Raw genomic sequence first — 22353 nt, forward strand, 5'->3', positions numbered from 1 at the left:
AGCCAGGACATGGAAGAAACTTAGATGCCCATCAGCAGATGAATGGATAAGAAAGCTGTGGTACATATACACAACGAAATGTTGCTCAACCATTAAAAAGAATACATCTGAAATCAGTTCTAATCAGGTGGATGAAACTGAAGCCTATCATACAGAGTGTAGTAAGCCAGAAAGAAAAATACCAATACAATATACTAAAGCATATATGTGGAATTTAGAAAGATGGTAATGATAACCCTGTATGCAAGACAGCAAGAGAGACACAGATGTATTGAACAGTCTTTTGGACTCTGTGGGAGAGGACGATGTCGGGATGATATGGGAGAATGGCATTGGAACATGTAAATTAGCATGTGTGAAATGAATCACCAATCCAGGTTTGATGCATAATACAGGATGCTTGGGGCTGATGCATTGGGATGACCCAGAGATATGGGATGAAGAGGGAGTTGGGAGGGGGTTCAGAAAGGGAAACACATGTACACCCATGGCGGATTCAAGTCTATGTTTTGCAAAACCAATACAAATTTGTAAAGTAAAATAAATAAATTATTAAAAAATTAAAAATAAATAAAAATAAAAGAATGATGTTAAACTAGGTTGATGAACAATAAATACATGATATATGTATGATTTAAATTAAAAGAAAAAAAGAAACCTATTTGGAGCTCTGGAGGAAAAAACCAATACGTAGGCATTTGGATTTTTCAAAATAAATTCAAGATATTTCTGATATGTTTGTGGATTTTGAAAAGTGATTATAGGTTTTTCTATTCAACCGTAGTTTTGGTGATATAAAATTCTATCATTTTTCTGTTGACAAATCATGATAGAGCAATATTAAGTGAATAATAGTTACATAATCACAATAGCTTCCCTACCAGCTCAGATGGTAAAGAAGCTGCCTCCAATTCTTTGGAGACCCGAATTCGATTCCTGGAAGAGCCTTTGGAGAGGCAAATGGCAACCAACTTCAGTATTCTTGCCTGAAGTATCCCATGGACAGAGGAGCCTGGCAGGCTACAGTCCATGAGATTGCAAGAATCAGGCACAACTTAGCGACTAAACCACCACCACCAATCACAATGATAAAAGATGTTTATCACTTTTGACAATCAATAGCCATACAAAAAATAAAAAAAGAAAATTGCAATTGCAAGCCATAATGGGAACATGATTAACCTGATAATATAAAATAAATACATATATTTTGGGGAGTCAAGCAGAGTGCTGTGGTAAGTGGAAGTGCATGCATGCACATGTTTTCATCTACCCATCCAGTCTGTCTTTTGGTTGGTGCATTTAATCCACTTACATTTAAGCTAATTAACAATATATATGATCCTTTTTTTTTTCACTGTTTTCTTCATTGTTTGTTTGTTTTTTCTCTAAGTCTTTTTCTTCTCTTAACGATTCCTGCCTAGAGAAGTTCCTTTAGCATTTATTGTAAAGATGATTTGGTGGTGCTAAATTCTCTTAACTTTTGCTTGTCTAGAAAGCTTTTGATTTCTCCATTGAATCTGAAGGATAGTCTTGCTGGGCTAAGTATTCTTGGTTGTAAGTTCTTCCCTTTCATCACTTTAAATATGCCATGCCATTCTCTTCTAACTTGTATAGTTTCTGTTGAGAAATAAGTTGATAGCCTGGAGAGTTCCCTTGTATGTTATTTGTCATTTTTCCCTTGTTGTTTTTAATATTTTATCTCCGTCTTTAATTTGTGTCAGTTTGATTACCGTGTGTTGCTCCTTGGGTTTATCCTGCCTGGTACTCTCTGTGCTTCCTGTATTGTTGATTTTTTTTCCATTTATTTTTATTAGTTGGAGGCTAATTACTTTACAATATTGTAGTGGTTTTTGCCATACATTGACATGAGTCAGCCATGGATTTACAGGTATTCCCCATCCTGATCCCCCCTCCCACCTCCCTCTCCACCCGATCCCTCTGGGTCTTCCCAATGCACTAGGCCTGAGCAATTGTCTCATGCATCCAACCTGGGCTGGTGATCTGTTTCACCCTAGATAATATACATGTTTCGATGCTGTTCTCTTGAAACATCCCACCCTCGACTTCTCCCTCAGAGTCCAAAATCTGTTCTGTACTTCTCTGTCTCTTTTTCTGTTTTGCATATAGGGTTATCATTACCATCTTTCTAAACTCCATATATATGTGTTAGTATACTCTATTGGTCTTTATCTTTCTGGCTTACTTCACTCTGTATAATGGGATCTGGTTTCATCCATCCCATTAGAACTGATTCAAATGAGTTCTTTTTAATGGCTGAGTAATATTCCACGGTGTATATGTACCACAGCTTCCTTATCCATTCATCTGCTGATGGGCATCTAGGTTGCTTCTATGTCCTGGCTATTATAAATAGTGCTGCGATGAACATTGGGGTGCATGTGTCTCTTTCAGATCTGGTTTCCTCAGTGTGTATGCCCAGCAGAGGGACTGCTGGGTCATATGAAAACTATAAAACACTGATGAAAGAAATCAAAGAGGACACAAACAGATGGAGAAACATACTCTGTTCATGGATTGGAAGAATCAATATTGTCAAAATGACTATACTACCCAAAACAATCTATAGATTCAATGCAATCCCTATCAAGCTACCAACGGTATTTTTCACAGAACTAGAACAAATAATTTTACAACTTGTATGGAAATACAAAAAACCTTGAATAGCCAAAGTAATCTTGAGAAAGAAGAATGGAACTGGAGGAATCAACCTGCCTGACTTCAGACTATACTACAAAGCCACAGTCATCAAGACAGTATGGTACTGGCACAAAGACAGAAATATAGATCAGTGGAACAGAATGGAAAGCCCAAAGATAAATCCACGAACCTATGGACACCTTATCTTCAACAAAGGAGGCAAGAATATACAATGGAGAAAAGACAATCTCTTTAACAAGTGGTGCTGGGAATACTGGTCAACCACTTGTAAAAGAATGAAACTAGAAAACTTTCTACTTGTTGATTATTTCCTTTCCCATGTTATGGGAGTTTTCAGCTATTATCTTTTCAAAGATTTTCTCAGGTCTCTCTTCTCCTTCTGGGACCCCTATAATGCAAATGTTAATGCATTTAATATTGTCCTAGAGATCTCAGGCCATCTTCATTTTTTACTTTTTTTTTTTTTCCTATATTTTGTTCTGTGGCAGTGATTTCCACAATTCTGTCCTCCAGGACATGTATCCATTCTTCTGCCTCAGTTATTCTGCTATTGATTACTTCTAATGTATTATCTCTGCTTGTTTGTTATTTAGTTCTACTAGGTATTTGGTAAACATTTCTTGCATCTTCTCCATTGTTTTCCCAAGATCCTGGATCATCTTCACTATCATTACTCAAAGTTCTTTTTCTGGAAAGTTGCCTATATCCACTTGATTTAGTTGTTTTTCTGGGGTTTTATCTTGTCTCTTCTTCTGCAACATAACTTTCTGCTAGTTCATCCTGATTAACTTTCGGTAATGTGGTTTTTGTTCTAGCCGCTGTGGGACTGTGGTTCTTGCTTCTGTCTGTTCTCTGATAGAGGTTGCTAAGAGACTTGTGCAAGCTTCATGATGGGAAGTACTGGTAGTGGGAAAACCTGGGTCTTGCTCTGATGGGCAGGGCCTTGCTCAGTAAAGCTTTTCTCTGATTATTTGCTGATGGGTGGGGTTTTGAACCCTCCCTTGTAGGTTTTTGTCATCAGGTGACCCAGCACTTGGGTCTGCGGGCTCTATGATTGGGTTAATGCCCAACTCCAAGAGGATTTACACCAAAGGGGACATTCCCAGAAAGCTGCTGCCAGTGCCCACATCCCTCAGTGAGCCCCTGCTGACCCATGCCTCCACAGGAGGCTCTCAAACACTAGCAGGTAGTTTTTGCTCAGTCTTCTATGGGGTCATGATGGATCTTGGTGCACCCAAGATTTTGTTTGTGCCCTCCAAGACTGGAGTCTGTTTCTCCCAGCTCTGTGGAAGAATTGTAATCAAGTCCTGCTGGCCTTCAAGGCAAGATTCCCTGGGGATTCCCAGTCCCTTTGTCTGATCCCCAGGCCGGGAAGCCTGACGTGGGGTTCAGAAACTTCATAACAGTGAGAGAACATTTTTGGTATTATTGTTCTCCAGTTTGTTGGTCACTCACTCGGAGTGTATGGGATTTGATTTTTTTGTGATTGTGTCCTTCCTATCATCTCGCTGCAGCTTCTTCTTTGTCTTTGGATACGGATTATCTTTTATGGTGGGTTGCAGCATCCTCCTGTTAATGGTTGTTCAACAGCTGGTTGCAATTTTGGTACTCTTGCAGGAGGAGATGAGCACACGTTCTTCTACTTCACCATCTTGGAAGCTGGGGATATATAATTTTAAAAGAAAGCAGTTGCTTAAGTAATATTTACAATGGACATTCATCCTGAAACACTTCCTATTTTCTAGTCATAAAATATCCACATGAAATAAGCTTTATTTCATTAATAAATATTCAACCCAGTTACACTGAAATTGGAAAGAAGTCAATAAAGTAAAGCAATAAAGTAAATTCTAAACTATATGGTTACTAATAATTCCTCTTCATAGATAAATTGGTTGAAATATCATTATTTTTTATGTTTTTTTTTTCTTTTTTTTCCAATTATTTTTGTTAGTTGGAGGCTAATTATTTTAGAATATTGTAGTGGTTTTTGCCATACATTGACATGAATCAGCCATGGATTTACATGTAAAACATCATTATTAACTCACTTTAAGAGAATAATTTTCCAGTTCTAAAAAACTTGCATTTTGAAAAATTCTGTTGAAGAATGTCTATGATATTTTTTCCCTATATTTTAGCCTCAAGTGCACAGTTTTCATAAAATTGTCACAAATATCTGGAAAAAAGAGATTTATATTACTACTAGATCCAGACTTTCAAATGTTGCAACCACTGAAATATAATAGAGTGTGATTAACTTAAATCAATATTATAAGTCCTAAGGTGGCATTTTTTTATTATGCAGAGTTTCCAAGCTATGTGAATTTAAATAGGCATGATTATGCTTATATTTCCCCCAACCATGAATTTTTCTTACCATAATACCTTCAGTGGCTCAATAAAATAGGAACAGAAAAGGAGGATGAATTCCATATACATTTAAAATATATAAAAACTGACTTTTGGTTTGTTCACTGTATCTAAGGATCCTCGGCTTTAAGTAGCCCCTTTAAATATTTTATTTTTAATTTGTAACACAAAGCTAAATACTAATATATACATATATCATCTATTTATGCATGATATTTCTTATCATGCTTCTCACTGACAGTGCAAAGTAATACAAGCAAAGAATTTCAGACATGCAAACGATGGAATGCCACTATAATTTTCTGTTGAGGAAAAAGCCAAAATGCATATGCATACACTTTCACAGTAATAATAAATTTAGGCTCTGAAATGGATAAATAAAGAAAATAAGATGAGATACCCTTGTCTTTTTCCATGAGCATGATGAGTCTAAAATTTGATCTAAGCTACTTAATCTATTTGTACACTGTTCTTTGACGTGATGGTGGTGGTTTAGTTAAGTCATGTCTGACTCTTGTGACCCCATGGACTGTAGCCTGCCAGGCTCCATTGTGCATGGGATTCTTCAGGCAAGAATACTGGAGTTGGTTGCCATTTCCTCCTCCAGAGAAATTTTCCCAACCCAGGAATCAAACCTGGGTCTCCTGCATCATAGGCAGATTCTTTACCAACTGAGCCCTGAGGGAACGAAATGGAATAAAATTAACACTTTACTTATTTCAATTTATAAGTGTCAATTTTCTCAGCATTTGTCTAATTGATATAATGATTAACACATTCTTTTTTATAACTTAAAGCAGAAATGTTGCTGCATAATTTATTTTTCCATTGTTCTATACTTAAAAAAAAGAAAGATGTATTGGATTGTGTGACGTTTCTCTGTAACTTATTTCAAAAAACCTTGAAAGAATGATATCCTTTCAACAAATAAATGAAAAAAAAAAGTGTTGCAACTGCCTTGTTTCTGATGAGAGAAGGAAATAACAAAAGCTAATAACTCACTCCATTGAACCCAAATTCATGTTGATGTGACAAAAGTGAGAGAGAATTTGATGGATTCCGGGATCAAATATAAAAATGAGAAACACACAGAGATTCAAAATCTGGTTGGAGCCCAACGTGAGAGGAGAAAGAAACTGTTTCCAAAGAAGAAGTCAAGACCCTAAGGTCAAGGGATAAGTCAGAAAAAGCTCTTGTTTGTCTCAGTCCATTCAGACCTTCCCTGGTGACTCAGATGGCAAAGAATCTGCCTGCAATGCAGGAGACTTGAGTTTGATCCCTGGGTCAAGAAGATCTTCTGGAGAAGGGAGTGGCTACCCACTCCAGTATCCTTGCCAGGAGAACTCCATGAATAGAGGAGCCTAGCAGGCTATAGTCAATGGTGTCACAAAGAGTTGAATATGACTGATAGACTGATATTTACTTTTTTTTTCCATTCATGCTTCTATAAGAGAATGCCATACCCTGGGTGGCTTAAAAACAACAGAAATTAATTTCCCATAGTTCTGGAACCTGGGAAGTCCAAGATCAAGGTGATGGAAGATTTCATTTGAGACCCCACTTCTTGGTTAATAGATGGTGGTCTTCTCACTGTGTCCTCACTGGGCAGAAGGGCGAGGGAGCTCCTTAGAGTCTTTCTACAAGCACACAAATCCCATTAGAAGCACGAGTGCCATTCATGAAGATTCAGTCCTCATGACCTAATCATGTCCCACAGACCCTACCTCCTAATACCATCATGTTGGGTATTCGGATTTACCATATGAATTTGCAGGGACAACTCCCCCAAAATATTTACTCTAAAGCATCATTTGTACATTTTTTTTTCTTCTTTACATTTACCTTGGTGGATCATTGCCTTTCTAGTCACCAACATGAGGGAGAAAAACAGCAAATGTCATCTCAGCAGCAACCAAAATTGGCTGCATATTATCAGAGCAATGTTAGATCCCAGCTAGAATTAGGGTGACTACTACTAATTTCAGGCCAACTAGGCCTCTGAGCATTCTCTTTACTGAGCTTTAAGTTAGATGGCAACAAACAAGGAAAGTAGCCCTTAGGAAAAGCAATGGTTGATGTCAAAGTATGGTGCTGCTTCCTGTGAAGCAATATTCCTGAGGAAAATATATTGAGTGTATTGCAAAAAAGGGTCAAAATCAGGGTTAAGGATTTCCTTCATCTCTCAGATACATATCAGCAGGCAATGCAGCTTATATGTACAAGAATATATGAGATAACAAGAAAAATAATAAGATATCTGAGAAACCAAAACATAAACAAAGAAATGAAAGAAACTAAACAAACGATTCCAGAGTAAGCAAAACTTATGGATAATAGATCATTATAAAAATAGTTCATAAATATAGTACAAATACTCAGCAATATAAAGGAGGTTATAGGAAATGAAGTAGAAATAAGTTAAAAAACAGCATTGAAGAAATTGGCTGACTGACCAAAGATATCCTCAAAAAAGGAAATAGTGAACTAAAAAATCAGGTTTAAGAACTCTCCCAGGAAACAGGAAAGTAAAAATGTATATAAAAAGAAACAGGATATATTCAATAAAAGAATAGAAGTACAGGTATCAACATATGCATATTAACCTTAGAAGAGAATAAATAAATGGAACAAAGAACAAACAGGTTTATAGAGACCAAACATAATAGTTTTAAAAAATCTGAATGAATAATTTATTAGTGAAATTTAAGAACATCAAAGGGAAATGTGGGGAACATTTGCATAGAAAGAAGAGATCACATACCAACGTTCTTATTGTTCTTGATAGCAACAATGATACAAGGACACAAAAGAGTTCTGATGGAAAGAAACTTTAACTTTAGGACTTTACTTCCAGGTGTATTATTATTTAAATGTTAACAGAGAAATAAAATATGGTTTCAGAAATCCACAGCCTCAGAATATTTACATTAATATTCTCTTTGAAAGCATATTTGGAAAGAGTATTCCAACAATTTAGGAAGAGTATTCCAGCAATTTGGAAAGAGTATTCCACCAAGAAGACAAACTATTCAGAAGGATAATATGAAATATGGCGAATGAGTGTAAATATCTATCTTAGTAAATTATTCAGGGCCAAATGTTTAACAGTATATACAGAACATAATGAGTACATATGGTATTGCTGAGGGAAATATGGGTAGAAATGCATGTGTGGGTACACACACATTGCTTATAAGCAATGATTGCAGTTTAAAATATGAATATATCTCCTAGAGAAACATAGATTGGAGTGGGCCTAAGATGGCAGAGGGATAGGATGGGGAGACCACTTTCTCCCCCATGAATTCATCAAAAGATCATTTGAATGCTGAGTAAATTCCACAAAACAACTTTTGAGCGCTGGTGGAGGACACCAGGCAACCAGAAATGTAGCCCATTCTCTTCGAAAGGAGGTAGGGTAAAATATAAAAGATGAAAAGAGAAACAAAATACTTAGGGATGGAGACCTATCCTGGGGAGGAAGTCGTGAAGGAGGATAAGTTTCCAAACACCAGGAAACCCTCTCACCGGCAGGTCTATGGGGAGTCTGGAATCTCAGAGGGCAACATAACCTGGAGGAAAACACACACACACACACACACACACACACACACACACACACACAGATTACATGCCTAGCCATGACTCCCAGCGGAGAGGTAGCCCAGACCCTCACATCTGCCACCAACAACCGGGAGCTGAATAGGGAGGTGAGGGCTGCATGCATAAGGTGGGGACTTGGGCATGACTGCCCTGAGGAGAATCTGAGGAGGCCAACATTATATGGAAACCCAAACTGTGACATATCCAGAGAGAAAAAAGAAAAAAGAGAGAGAGAGAACTTTCCTGTGTAAAGCTGTGAGGCACAGCCTGGCCCACTCACAGAACAAAGGATTGAGTGAATACCAGAGGAAAGCTAGACAGCTGTGGACTGGACCCTCACTTCGCCAGAGGCAGAGAAGCAGTCAGGCAACAGCCAGAGCCGGAATACCAGGGGCAATCTCAGTCCCACAGACGACATCCTCCACCAAACTGTGAGCAGGCTCTCAGTTACTAACAAAGTCTTCCTGGGATCCTGGACGGTTGACACCTGTCAGGAGGGTCGCAGTCAGAGATCAGCTCCCCAGAGGAGACACACTGCATACCTGAGACGGCACCCTTGCAGCACGCCCAGGAAACCAAGGGGCAGGGACCAGGGAGGTGATAAGATGCACCGCCCAGCTGAGAGAGTGTGCTCACCAAGCACATGCTCGCCTGGGCTTCTTGGACCTGGGAAGGGCACAAAACGCAGGCCCAACTGAGTCTGTGCCTTTGTGGAGTACCCCAGAGCCTGAACCTGAGCAGCTTAGACCTAGGAAGTGCACGTGCAACCCAGGGTCTGCTTTAGACAGTTGCCCTGCAGAGCAACCTGGAGCCTGAGCAATGTAGACCGGGGAAGCACACACGCCATGAGCGGGGGCAAACCCAGTGTGGCTCAGACAATGCAAGCACTCCCCACACACGCCAGTGATATTTGTTTGCCCCACAGCACGACTGAACAAGTTAGCCTAAATAAGTGACCACTTTCACCCCTTTGTCTCAGGGCAGAAATTAGACACTGAAGACACTTGCAAATAGAGGAAGCCAAAATAAACAAAGAGGGAACGGCTCTGGAAGTGACAAGTGAAACAGATTAAAACCCCATAGTTAGCACTGACTACATTGGAAGGGGCCTATAGAACTTGAGAAGAAGTATAAGCTGGAACAAGGAACTATCTGAAACTGAACTGACTCCACACTGTATTCAAAATCTCCAGAGAAATTCCTAAATATATTTTACTATTACAATGTTGCAATTTTTTATTTTTTAAGTTCTTTATTACTCCTTAATTTTCACTTTTATAACCTACTATTACCTTGCAAACAAAGACATTATTTTTAAAGCAAATTTCATATATATATTTTTTATAATTTTTGTGACTTTTTTTTTAATTGTACTTTTGAGAGTCTAACCTCTACTCTAGATTTTTAATCTTTGCTTTCTTTTTGTTATCAATTTTGTACCTTTAAGAATCCAATCTTCAGTACCCATTTTTACTTAGGAGATTGATTACTAGCTTGATTGCTCTCCCCCTCTTTTGACTCTCTTTTTTCTCCCCAGGGTCACCTCTATCTCCTCCATCCCTCTTCTCTTCTCTACCCAATTCTGTGAATCATTTTGGATGTTATGGGCTGTGGAGAACAACAGGGAATTGATTACTGGCTAGATCTGTCTCTCGCCTTTGGATGCCCCTTATTCTCCTTCTGGTCACCTCTATCTCCTTCCACCCTCTTCTCTTCTCTCTGGAAGTCTGTGAACCTCTCTGAGTGTTTCAGGCTGTGGAGAGCACATAGGAAATTGCTGACTAGATTGCCCTCTCCCCTTTTGATTACTCCTCTTCTCCTCCTGGTCACGTCTATATCCCTCCTTCCTCTTCTCCATGTAACTCTGTGAACTTCTCTGGGTGTCCCTCACTGTGGAGCATCTTTTCACTATTAACCTAGATGTTTTATCATCAGTGCTGTATGGATGGAGAGGTATTGAGATTATTGTAAGAATAAGACTGAAAGCCACAGGCAAGAGGTTTAAAATAAAAACTTGGGAACACCAGAGAACTCCTTACTCCAAGGAATATGAATTGGCAAGAAATCATCTAAAAGCCTCCATACCTACACTGAAACCAAGTTCCACTGAAGAGCCAACAAGTTTCAGAGCAAGACATACCAAGTAATTCCCCAACAATGCAGGAACATAAACCTGAGCATTAAAATACAGGCGGCCAAAAGTTACACCAAACACATAGGCACCTCAAAACTCACTACTGCACACTTCATTGCACTCCAGAGAGAAGAGATCCACCTTCACCCACAAGAACACCAATGCAAGCTTACCTAACCAGGAAACCTTGACAAGCCACTCGTCCAACCCCACCCAAAGGAAGGAACCTCCACAATAAAGAGTAACCACAAACTTATAGCCTATAGAAAGGCCACCCCAAACATAGCAATCTAAACAAGATGAAAAGGCTGAGAAATATTCAGCAGGTAAAGGAACATGATAAATGCCCACCAAACCAAAGAGGAGGTGATAGGGAGTCTACCTGAAAAAGAATTCAGAATAATGATAGTAAAAATGATCCAAAATCTTGAAAATAAAATGGAGCTACAGTTAAATAGTCTGGATACAAGGATTGAGAAGATGCAAGAAGTGTTTAACAGGACCTAGAAGAAATAAAAAAGAGTCAGTCAATAATGAATAATGCAATAACTGATATCAAAGCACTCTGGAGGGAACCAACAGTAGAATAACTGAGGCAGAAGATACGATAAGTGAGGTGGAAGATAGAATGGTGGAAATAAATGAAGCAGAGAGGAAAAAGAAAAAAAGAATTAAAAGAAATGAGCACAACCACAGAGATCTCTGGGACAATGTCAAACGCCCCAACATTTGAATCATAGGAGTCCCAGAAAAAGAACACAAAAAGAAAGGCCATGAGAAAATACTTGAGGAGATAATACTTGAAAACTTTCCTAAAATGAGGTAGGAAATAGCCACCTAAGTCCAAGAAACCCAGAGAGTGCCAAACAGGATAAACCCAAGGTGAAGAACCCCAAGACACATATTAATAAAATTAACAAAGATCAAGTACAAAGAGCAAATATCAAAAATAGCAAGGGAAAAACAGCAAATAACACACAAGAAGATTCCCATAAACATAACAGCTGATCTTTCAATATAAACTCTTCAGGCCAGGAAAGGAATGGCAGGACATACTTAAAGTGATGAAAGAGAAAAACCTACAACCCAGATTATTGTACCCAGTAAGGATCTCATTCATATATGAAGGAGAAATTAAAAGCTTTACAGACAAGCAAAAGCTGAGAGAATTCACACCACAACACCAGCTCTCCAACAAATGCTAAAGGATCTTCTCTAGATAGCAAACACAGGAAAGGTTTTTAAACTTGAACCCAAAACAACAAAGTAAATGGCAATGGGATCATTCTTATCAATAATTACCTTAAATGTAAATGGGTTGCATACCCCAACCAAAACACAAAGACTTTCTGAATTGATAAAAAAAAAAAATCCCTATATATGCTGTCTATAGGAGACCCTGTCTACAGTTTTCCTGTATGAAACCAAGGGACATATACAGACTGAAAGTGAGGGGCTGGAAAAAGACATTTCATGCAAATGGAGATCAAAAGAAAGCAGGCATAGCAATACTCGTATCAGATAAAATAGCCTTTGAAATAAAGACTGTGAAAAGAGACAAAGAAGGACACTACATAATGATGAAAGGACCAATAAAAGAAGAAGATATAACAATTATAAATATATATACACCCAACATAGGAGCACAACAATATGTAAGGAAAATGCTAACAAGTGTGAAAATGGAAATACACAGTTACAAAATAATAGTGGTAGACTTTAATATCCCACTTACATTTATGGATAGATCAACTAAACAGAATATTAGCAAGGAAACACAAGCTTTAAATAATGTAATCGATCAGTTAGACCTAATTGATATCTATAGAACATTTCACTGCAAAACGATGTATTTCACCTTTTTCTCAAGTGCACAGGGAACATTCTCCAGGATAGATCACATCCTGGGCCATAAATCTAGCCTTAGTATATATAAAAAAATATTGAAATCATTCCAATCATCTTTTCTGATCAAAATGAAGTAAGATTAGAAGTCAGCTACAGGGGAAAAAAAAAAAAACTATTAAAAATACAAACATATGGAGGCTAAACAACACGATTCTAAATAACCAACAAATCACAGAAGAAATCAAAGAAGAATTCAAAATATGCATAGAAACAAATGAAAATGAAAACACAACAACCCAAAGCTTATGGGATTCAGTAAAAGCACTGCTAAGTGGAAGATTTGTAACAATACAGTTACCTCAAGAAACAAAAGAAAACAAATAAATAAACTAGCTCTAAACCTAAGGCAACTAGAAAAAGAGGACGTAAAGAACACCTGTGTTAGAGGAATGAAAGAAACCATAAAAATTAGGGCAGAGATAAATCCACGTACTTATGGAAACCTTATCTTTGACAAAGGAGGCAAGGATATGCAATGGAAAAAAGACAAACTCTTTAACAAGTGGTGCTGCGAAAAGTGGTCAACCACTTGCAAAAGAATAAAATTAGAACACTTTCTAACCCCATACACACAAAAAAATAATCTCAAAATGGATTAAAGATCTAAATGTAAGACCAGAAACGATAAAACTCCTAGAGAAAAACACAGGGAAAAGACTCTCTGACATAAATCACAGAAGGATCCTCTATGACCCACCTCCCAGAATATTGGAAATAAAAGCAAAAATAAACAAATGGGACCTACTTAAACTTAAAAGCTTTTGCACAACCAAGGAAACTATAAGCAAGGTGAAAACACAGCCTTCAGAATGGGAAAAAATAATAGCAAATGAAGCAACAGACAAAGGATTAATCTCAAAAATATACAAGCAACACCTGAAGTTCAAATCCAGAAAAATAAATGACCCAATCCAAAAATGGGCCACAGAACTAAACAGACATTTCTCCAAAGAAGACATACAGATGGCTAACAAACACATGAAAAGATGGTCAACAACACTCATTATCAGAGAAATGCAAATCAAAATCACAATGAGGTACCACTACACGCCAGTCAGGATGGTTGCTATTCAAAAGTCTACAAGCAATAAATGCCGGAGAGGGTGTGGAGAAAAGGGAACCCTCTTACACTGTTGGTGGGAATGCAAACTAGTACAGCCACTCTGGAGAATAGTGTGAAGATTCCTTAAAAAACTGGAAATAGAACTGCCATATGACCCAGCAATCCCACTCCTGGGCATACACACCGAGGAAACCAGAAATGAAAGAGACACGTGTACCCCAATGTTCATCACAACACTATTTATAATAGCCAGGACAGTGAAGCTACACAGATGCCCAATAGCAGACGAGTGGATAAGAAAGCTGTGGTACATATACACAATGGAATATTACTCAGTCATTAAAAAGAATACATTTGAATCAGTTCTAATGAGGTGTATGAAACTGAAGCCTATTATGCAGAGTGAAGTAAGCCAGAAAGACAAAGACCAATGCAGTATACTAACACATATATATGGAATTTAGAAAGATGGTAATGATGACCCTATATGCAAGACAGAAAAAGACCCATATGTGTAGAACAGATTTTGGACTCTATGGGAGAAGGCGAGGGTGGGATGACCTGAGAGAATAGCATTGAAGCATATATATTATCAAGTGTGAAACAGATCGCCAGTCCAGGTTGGATGCATGAGACAAGTGCTCAGGACTGGTACACTGGTATGATCCAGAGTGATGAGATGGGGAGGGAGGTGGGAGGGGGGTTCAGGATGGGGAACACACGTAAATCCATGACTGCTTCTTGTGAATTTATGGCAAAAAGCACTACAATATTGTAAAGAAATTAGCCTCCAACTAATAAAAATAAATGAAAAAAAATAGGGCAAAAATAAGTGAAAAAGAAACAAAGGAGACCACAGAGGAAAAACAAACAAGCAAAAAAAAAAAAAAAAAGGTAAAAGTTGGTTCTTTGAGAAGATAGATAAAATAGACAAACCATTAGCCAGACTCATCAAGAAAAAAAAAAGGGGGGGGGGGGAGGAATCTGATCAACAAAGTTAGAAATAAAAATGGAGAAATCACAACAACACAGAAATACAAAGGATCATAAAACGTAATTATCAGCAACTATATGTGAATAATATGGACAACTTGGTAGAAATGGACACTTTCTTAGAAAAGCATAACTTTCCAAAACTGAATCAGGAAGAAATAGAAAAGCTTAATAGACCCATCACAAGCATGGGAATTGAAACTGTAATCAGTAATTCTCCAGCAAACAAAATCCCAGGGACAGATGGCATCACAGCTGAATTCTACCAAAAATTTAGAGAAGAGTTAACACCTATTCTACTCAAACTCCTCCAGAAAATTGCAGTGGAAGGTAAACTTCCCAAACTCCTTCTATGAGCCCACCATTACTTTAATACCAAAACCAGACAAGGATGTCACAAAAAAATAAAAAGAAAAAAGAAAGAAAGAAAGAAAGGAAACTATAGGCCAATATCATTGATGAACATAGATTAAAAAATCCTTAACAAAATTATAGGAAACAGATTCCAACAAATATGAAAAATTTCATACATCAACACCAAGTGGGCTTTATCCTAGGGATGGAAGGAATCTTTAATATTAACAAATCAATCAATGTGATACACCACATTAACAAATTGAAAGATAAAAACCATATGATTATCTCAATAGATGCAGAAAAAAGCCTTTGACAAAATTCAACATCCGTTTATGATAAAAAAAAAAAAAACCCTCCAGAAAGCAGGAATAGAAGGCATATAACTCAACATAATAAGAGCTATATATATGACAAATCCACAGCAAACATTATCCTTAATGGGGAAAAAATGAAAGCATTTCCCCTAAAGTCAGGAACAAGACAAGCGTGCCCACTCTCACCACTACTATTCAACATAGTTTTGGAAGTTTTAGCCATGCAATGAGAGAAGAAAAACAAATAAAAGGAATCCAGATTGGAAAAGAAGAAGTGAAACTCTCACTGTTTGCAGATGACATGATTCTCTACATAGAAAACCCTAAGGGCTCCACCAGAAAATTACCAAAGCTAATCCATGAATATAGCAAAGTTGCAGGATATAAAATTAACTCAAAGAAATCCCTCACATTCCTATACACTAAAAATGAACAAAGAGAAAGAGAAATTAAGGGAACAATTCCATTCACCACTGCAATGAAAATAATAAAATACTTAAGAACAAATTTACCTAAAGAAACAAAAAACCTATATATAGAAAAATAGAAAACTCTGATGAAAATAAATCAAAGAGGACACACATAGTTGGAGAAATATACCATGTTCACGGATCATAAGCATCAACATAGTGAAAATGAGTGTACTACCCAAAGCAAGCTATAGATTCAATGCAATCCTTATCAAGCTGCCAACAGTATTTTTCACAGAACTAGAACAAATAATTTCACAATTTGTATGGAAATACAGAAAACCTCGAATAGCCAAAGCAATCTTGAGAGAAAAGAATAGAACTGGAAGAATCGACTTGCTTGATTTCAGGCTCTACTACAAAACTACAGTCATCAAGACAGTATGGTACTGGCACAAAGACAGAAACATAGATCAGTGGAAAAAAGAGAAAACCCAGAGATAAATCCATGCACCTACGGACACCTTATCTTTGACAAAGGAGGCAAGATTATACAATGGAGGAAAGACAATCTCTTTAACAAGTGGTGCTGGGAAAACTGGTCAACCAGTTGTAAAAGAATGAAACTAGAACACTTTCTAGCACTGTACACAAAAATAAACTCAAAATGGATTAAAGACCTAAATGTAAGATGAAATGTAAGGCTAAATGTAAGAACAAATGTAAGGCCAAAGAAGTAAATGCATATTTCTCCAAAGAAGACATACAGATGGCTATCAAATACATGAAAAAATGCTCAACATCACTCATTATCAGTGAAATACAAATCAAATTCACAAGGAGGTACCATCTCATGCCTTAGCAAATAGTTGCTATCAAAAAGTCTACAAACCATAAATGCTGGAGATGGTGTGGAGAAAAAGGAACCTTCTTACACTGTTAGTGGGAATGAAAACTAGTAAAGCTGCTATGAAGAACAGTGTGGAGATTCCTTTAAAAACTGGAAATAGAACTGCCATACGACCAAGCAATCCCACTGCTGGGCATAAACACTGAGGAAACCAGAATTGAAGGAGACACCTGTACCCCAATATTAATTGCAGCACTGTTTACCATAGCCAGGACATGGGATCAACCTAAATGCCCATAGGCAGGTAAATGGATAAGAAATTTTTGGTATATTTACACAATGGCCATTAAAAAGAATGCATTTGAATCAGTTTTAATGAGGTGGATGAAACTGGAGCCTACTATACAGAGTGAAGTAAGTCAGTAAGTAAAACACCAATACAGTATATTAAGCATATATATGGACTTTAGAAAGATGGTAACAATGACCCTATATGCTAGATAGCAAAAGAGACACAGATGTAAAGAACAGACTTTTGAGATGATTTGAGAGAACAGCTTTGAAACATGTATATTATGACATGTGAAATAGAATGCCAATCCAGGTTCAATGCATGAGACATGGTACTCAGGGCTGGTGCACTGGGATGACCCTGAGGGATGTGATGGGGAAGGAGGTGGGATGGGGGGTCAGGATGGGGAACACATGTACACCCATGGCTGATTCATGTGAATGCATGGCAAAAATCACCACAATATTGTAAAGCAATTAGCCTCCAATTGAAAAAAATGAAAAATAATAATGATAAAAGCATCAAACAAATGGAAAAAAAAAAGAGAGAAACTGATAGATCAAAAAAACTAAAAATAAGCAAAGTTTTTGATTGAGCAAATCAATATTGTTGAAATCATTTGTATAGAATTTTTACCTAACTACATAAAGTAGGTATTATTTACATAATACCCATTCATATTTTCAAAAATTTTATTTATCTCACCATAATATAACCTCAATAAATACCACAGAACCAAATTTGTACAAAATATATTCTACAAGTTTCTCTAATAAACTAATAAAAATATAGCTTTACATATCCCATGTATGTGAAATCTCAAAGAGATTTTTAAAAAATCTAAATATCTCTTTTATGAAACTGTAAATCAAAAGGAAAATTTTGATTCTTATGGATATATAACCAGAGGTGTGATTGCTTGATCATATTCCAATCCTGTTTTCAGATTTTGAGGAAGTTCTACATTTTACCATAATGGCTGCAACTTACATTCACACAGCCTACAAAGGTTCTCTTTTTCCACATCTAAACATTTGTTATTTTTTAAATAATTTTCATTCTAACAGGTGTGAGATGATATCTCACTGTGGTTTGAATTTATATTTCCTTCACAATTAGTGACTTTAAACATATCAACATATAACTTTTGGTTATGTGTATGCCTTCTGTGGAGAAATGTCTGTTCAGATCATTTGCCTATTTTTTAATCAGGTAATTTCTGTTGCTACTGAGTTGTAAAAGTTCCTTACATGGTTTGCATATGAATCATTTACCAGATATATGGGTTGCAAATATTTTCACCCATTCTGTATGTTGTCTCTTTATTTTGTTGTTTCTTTTAAAATCTGGAGGAGATATATGCAACCCTCTGTCAATGCAGCATTATTCACAAAACTCGTGACATGGAAGCAATCTAAATATGCATTAATTGATGAATGGATAAAGAAAATGTAGAATATGCATGTGTGCATGCTAAGTCACTTCAGTCTTGTCCAACTCTTTGCAATCCTATGGACCATAGCCTGCTAGGCTCCTCTATTCATGGGATTCTCCAGACAAGAATACTGGAGTGGGTTGTCATACCCTCTTCCAGAGGATCTTCCTGACCGAGGGATCAAACCCGTGTTTCCTCTAACTCCTGTGTTGGCGGGCAGGTTCTTTACAACTAGCGCCACCTAGGAAGCCCAGTATATGCATACAGAGTGGAATAATATTTGGCCTTTAAAAAGAACAAATTTCAAGAAATTCCCTGGACTTGGAGCTTTCACTGTTATAACCTGGTTTCAATTCCAATGTAGGTGAGTATGGGAAAGATTACATTAAGTGAAATTTGCAAGCACAGAAAAATGAACACTGCATTACATTTTTTATATGATGAGTCTAAAATAGTCAAACTCATAAAAGGTTTGTTGATTTTCTATTTAATATATCTGAGTGTTTATATGTTAATCAAAAGCTCCTAATTTGTCTCTCCCAGCTCTGATTTGGTAAACATGTTTTTTTTTCTATATCTGTGAGCCTATTTGTTTTGTAAATAATTTTATGTGTATCTTTTTTTTTTTTTTTTTTTTTTTTTTAGATTTCACTGTAAGCAATATCATATGACATTTGTCTTACTCTCTCTGACTTCACTCAATATGATAATCTCTACATCCATCCCTGTTGCTGCAAATGGCATTGTTTCATTTTTTTGATGGTTGATAAATGTTCAATTTTACATTACCTACCAATCTACTTCTGCATTATCTATCTAAATATCTATTTCTGTTTCATTGACTATGCTAAAACCTTTGGCTGTGTGGATCACAACAAACTGTTGAAAATTCTTAAAGAGACTGGAGTACCACACCACCTTACCTGTCTCCTGAGTTGGTCAAGAGGTCTCCCCTCATGGCACAGTGGTAAATAATTTGCCTTCAATGCAAGAGATCGAGTTTTGATCCTTAGGTCGGGAAGATCCCCTGGAGAAGGAAATGGAAACCCACAATAGTATTCTTGCCTGGGAAATCCCATGGACAGAGGAGCCTGGCAAGCTATAGTCCATGGGGTCACAAAGAGTCAGACATGACTCAGAGACTAAACAACAACAATAGTGGATCAAGAAGCAACAGAACCAGACATGGAGCAACTGACTGGTTCCAAAATGGGAAAGGAGTACAACAAGGCTGTATATTCTCACCCTGCTTATTTAGCTTATTTAACATCATGTGAAATTCTGTGCTAGTCAAGGCTATAATTTTTCCAGTGGTCATGTATAGATGTGAGAGTTGGACTGTGAAGAAAGCTGAGCACCAAAAAAATTGATGCTTTTGAACTGTGGTGTTGGAGAAGACTCTTGAGAGTCCCTTGGACTGCAAGGAGGTCCAACCAGTCCATCCTAAAGGAGATCAGTCCTGGGTGTTCATTGGAAAGACTGATGTTGAAGTTAAACTCCAATACTTTGGCCATCTCATGCGAAGATTTGACTCATTGGAAAAGACCCTGATGCTGGGAGGGGTTGGGGGCAAGAGGATAAGGGGATGACAGAGGATGAGATGGCTGGATGGCATCATCGACTCAATGGACATGAGTTTGAGTAACTCCAGGATTTGGTGATGGACAGGAAGGCCTGGCGTGCTGCGATTCATGGGGTCGCAAAGAGTCAGATGTGACTGAGCGACTGAACTGAACTGAGTTGAACATAGTCATATGGAGAATATTGATTCTTGCAGTTCAAGAACACAGAATATTGTTCCATTTGTTGTGTCATCTTATATTTTCTTTCATCAGTGTCTTATTTTTCAGAATATGTATCTTTTGACTCTTTAAGCAGGTTTATTCCTAGGTGTTATATATATTTTGATGTAAAGATAAATGAAATTGTTTCCTTAATTTCTCTTTCTTAACTTTTGTTGTTAGTATATAGAAATGCAACATTTCTCTGTATTAACTTTGGTTTATGCAACTTTACTGAATTCATTGATGTAATTTTCTGTTTGCATATTTAGGATTTTCTATATATAGTGTCATGTCACCTGCAAGCAGTGACAGTTTTATTACTTTTCCTATTCAGGTTTCTTTAATTTTTTTTCTTCTCTGTTGTGGCTGGGACTTCCAAAACTATGTTGAATAAGAGTGACAAGAGTGGACATCCTCACCTTTATCCTGATTTTAGAGGGAATGCTTTCAGTTTTCACCATTGAGCATGCTGTTAGCTGTGTGTTTGTCATATATGGCTTTTATTAAAAACTTTGGCCACCTTATCCAAAGAGCCAGTTCATTGGAAAAGACTCTGATGTTGGGAAAGATTGAGGATAGGAGGAGAAGGGGGCTACAGAGGATGAGATGGCTGAATGGCATCATCAACTTAAAGGGCGTGAGTTTTAGCAAATACTGGGAGTTAGTAAAGGGCAGCGAAGCCTGGTCTGTTGCAGTTCATGGCGCCTCAAAGAGTCAGATACGACTGAGGGACTTCACTTCACTTCTTCATATCCACTTTCTGGGGAGATTTTTTTGTTTTACCATAAATGGATGCTGAATTTTATCAAAAGCTTTTCCTGGATCTATTGAGATGATCATATGGTTTTCATTCTTCAAATTTTTAGTGTGGTGGATCATACTGTTTGATTTGCACATATTAAAAAATCTGTATCCTTGAGAAAAATCCCACTTGACTATGATGCTTGATCCTTTTAATATACTGTTGGTTTAAGTTTGCTAGTATTTTCTTGAGGGTTTTGTGTTTATGTTCATCAGTGATATTTTGCTGTAATTTTATTTTTTTTTTCTATGTTGTCTGGTTTTGGTATCTGGGTGATGCGGCCTCACTGAATGAGTTTTGGAGTGTTCTTTCCCCTGCAGTTATTATTATTATTTTTTAATAGTCTCAGAAGAATAGGCGTGAGCCCTTCTTTAAATGTTTGATAGAATTAGCCTTTGAAGTTATCTGATCCTGGACTTATGGTTTTGGTATTTTTATTATTATTTTTTAAATCATAGATTCAATTTCTGTACTTTTAATTGGTGTGTACTTATTTTCTATTTTTTTTCTAGTTAAATCTAAGAAGATTGAACTTTTATAAGAATTTGTTCATTTCTTCTAGGTTGTCCATTTTGTGGTCATATAGTTTGCTTGTAGTAGTCTCTTACAGTCCTTTGTATTTCTATGATGTCAGTTATAATTTCTCCTTTTTTTACTTCCAATTGCATTTTTGTATTGATTTGAGATAAATACTATTTTTTCTTGAAGTATAATTGATTTAACATGTTGTGTTAATTTTTGCTGTACAGCAAAATGATTCAGTTATACATATGTATATGCGCATTCTTTTTTGTATTCTTTTCCATTATACTTTATCACAGGATATAGAATAGAGTTCCCTGAGCTATCCAGTAGAGCACTGTTGTTTATCCATTCTTTCTTATAATTTTCTATTGAAGTATAGTAGAACTATAATGTGCCAATCTCTGATATACAGCAAAGTTATTCAGTTATACACATATATGCATTTTAAAATATTATTTTCCATTATGCTTTATCACAGTATATTGAGTATAGTTCCTCTTGTGCTATACATTAGGACCTTGTTTCTTATCCATTCTAAATATAATTAATAGCTTTCATCTACCATCCCCAAACTTCCAGCCCATCCCTCTCTCTCACCCCTACCTTGGCAACCACAAGTCTGTTCTTTATGTCTATGATTTTGTTTCTGCTTTGTAGATAGTGTCATTTGTGCCATATTTTAGATTCCACATATAAGGGATATCATATAGTATTTGTTTATATCTTTCTGACTTCCTTCACTATAATCTCTAGTTACATCCATGTTGCTGTGAATGGCATTATTTCATTCTTTTTTTATGGCTAAGCAGTATCCATTGTATATACATA

The sequence above is a fragment of the Muntiacus reevesi genome, chromosome X (assembly GCF_963930625.1).
Source record: "Muntiacus reevesi chromosome X, mMunRee1.1, whole genome shotgun sequence".
Lineage (NCBI taxonomy): Eukaryota > Metazoa > Chordata > Mammalia > Artiodactyla > Cervidae > Muntiacus > Muntiacus reevesi.